The sequence below is a fragment of the Octopus bimaculoides genome, chromosome 24 (genome assembly GCF_046866305.1).
Source record: "Octopus bimaculoides isolate indiv1 chromosome 24, ASM4686630v1, whole genome shotgun sequence".
NCBI lineage: Eukaryota > Metazoa > Mollusca > Cephalopoda > Octopoda > Octopodidae > Octopus > Octopus bimaculoides.
In genome coordinates this window covers 2834110-2836609 of record NC_142951.1, presented here as the reverse complement: position 1 = coordinate 2836609, position 2500 = coordinate 2834110, and the positions used below count along the sequence as shown (strand labels likewise).

The 2500-nt window shown below is 36.6% G+C and overlaps 1 protein-coding gene across 2 annotated transcripts in view; it reads right to left on the bottom strand.

Moving 5' to 3' along the window:
* LOC128250805 (uncharacterized) overlaps positions 1-2500 on the bottom strand; it is a 151735-nt gene that overhangs the window by 5300 nt on the left and 143935 nt on the right. For both annotated transcript variants that reach the window (XR_016238177.1, XR_016238175.1), the window contains one exon: positions 1989-2039. The gene's annotated coding sequence lies outside the window, so the exon portion shown is untranslated. The remainder of the gene's footprint in view (positions 1-1988; positions 2040-2500) is intronic.

Here is a 2500-nt window from a genome sequence, read left to right as displayed (position 1 = left end):
ATGTTCGTGTGTGTATGTGTGTACATATGTATGTATACACACACACATATACATATACCATTTATCTTTCTATCAAGCTTTAAATATCTCAATATATCTATTTGTCAGTTTATCTCTATTTTCCACTTGATAATTCACGGAATCGCATCCACAATCATTTCTTCCTCCTTCTCCTCCTCCTCCGCCTCCTCTTCCTCCGCCCGCCGTTCTCTTACCTTCCTCTATCACGTTTTACTCTGTTTCTATCTCATTATTACAAGTTGAACATAAACCACTGCGTTACACAAAATGCTATAAATTTCACAGCATTATGGTTAGTTTATTGTCTAACTGTAACACATACCCACATGGGCGTGGCTAAGCTTGCTTCTAACCGTGGAGTTTTGGTTTCGGGCCCACTGAGCGGCACATTGGGCGAGTGTCTTACTCTTGTTCCGAGTCGGCCAAATGGACAGAGTGAATTTTGTAGGCGAACACCGAAATAAGCACGCCGTATTTATAAATTTATATAGGGTCGACACCCCACACACCCCGTACCGGAGCCTCGTGGAGCCTTTGGTGTTTCCGCTCAATAAACACTCACAACACCCGGTATGGGAATCGAAACTGCGATCCTACGACCATGACTCTGCTACCATAACAACTCGGCCATTGTGCCTCCACACTAACGTTTATATTATGTGTATATAAATTTATATAACTAATGTTATGTCAAAGAGTACAGCAGTGTTCGCCACCACCCCCTGCCGGAGCCTCGTGGAGCTTTAGATGTTTTCGCTCAATAAACACTCACATCACCCGGTCTGGGAATCGAAACCGCGATCTTATGACCGCGAGTCCGCTGCCCTAACCACACTAATGTTTATATTATGTGTATAAAGATTTATATAATGATGCTTATATAATGTGTATATAAATTTATATACTAAAGTTGTTACTCACGCTTGTTTTGTATTTCGAGTTATGATAAAAACAATTTTACTTTAAACTCAAAGATTACTCAATCCATATTGTAGAGTATATATTTATAATTTGCCAACAAGTCTATTCGATGAAGGTAAAGCTGTGTGAAACCACGAAGTCATTGGTAATGCTATTGTAGTTAATAATCCTTTCTACTATAGGCGCGGGGCCTGAAACATTGGGGGGAGGAGGGTAGTCGATTATATCAATCCCAGTGCGTAACTCGTAGTTATATTATTGACTCCAAATTGACGAAAGGCAAAGTCGACCACGGCAAAGTCGACCACGGCAAAATTTGAACTCTGAGCATCAAGGCGGACGAAACGCTGCAAAACATTTTGTCCGACACGGTAACGATTCTTCGAGCTTGCTGCCTTCGTTTTTTTTAATGATACAGATGTGTCTGTGTGTGCGCCCGATTTCTATAACCAGTTTCTTTATTGAAACACACGTTTTTTTTTTTCGTTTTTTTTTTTTAACAAACTTTGGGCTGCAATGTAGGAATAATTAGAAAGTGTTATACAAAGGAAGATTACTAAATTTGGTTAACGAAAAGATTTTTTGATAATGAAGATTGGTCGCCATGCATGAACTCAAGACTAAAGCAAAAAATGTCGTAATAATTTGGAAATAACTTCTTAGTTGCAGAAAGTTAGAACAACCATGTGGTAGTCGTTAATTGCATTCAAAAAAAAAAATAAGAGGTTTTCTTAGGAAAATATTCACGAATGTTTTTGGTGTCCACTATATTTTGCATAATTAGAAAACCGTTTTAAATAATGCAAAATAACTGAAATGCGCCATGGGCAAGAATTGTGAGTTGTAGGGAATGATATTCTGCAAAAGATTTTTGATGGTTTGATATTTGCATTTTTGCTACACAAAGAAAGGATAAAAAAACTGAAATTTATCCTTAAGCATGAAAATTTAAGTTTGGAAAACAAGATCACATTTGTTAGAACAAAAAATATATAAGCTTCGATGCACGAACGTTTAATTCTATCGTGAAATTAATTTTTAATTACCTGAAATAACTTCTTTAATCTTGAAATTGTCGTTTTAGTCTTTGAGGCATCCTGAAAATTACCATCAAGTTTAGTTAGCCTTCTTCAACTTTGCGGCAAATTTCAATCCGTTCATTAATCTTAATTAGGACATTCACTCCATCTTTACATACGTATGCTACACCAAAAAATAGACTTATTGTTGATGAAGAATCGAATCTGCTACGTCTACATTGTTGTCATATTTTTGTAGCAAAAAGAAAAAAAAAAGAAAGCAGAAAGCAATAAAAAAAGAAAATGAGGATTTTTCCCATATTTAGACTGCGGCCATGGTGGAGCACCTCTTTCGAGATATTTTATTTTAAGGAAACAATCGCAGTAATATGTTTTTAAACCTTGGACTTATCCTATCAATCTCTTTGCAAAACCGCTAGGTTACAGGAATGTCGACACACCAACGGTAGTTTTCAACCGGTGGGCAGACAAACAGACATAAAGACACACACACATACATACATATATATATATATATA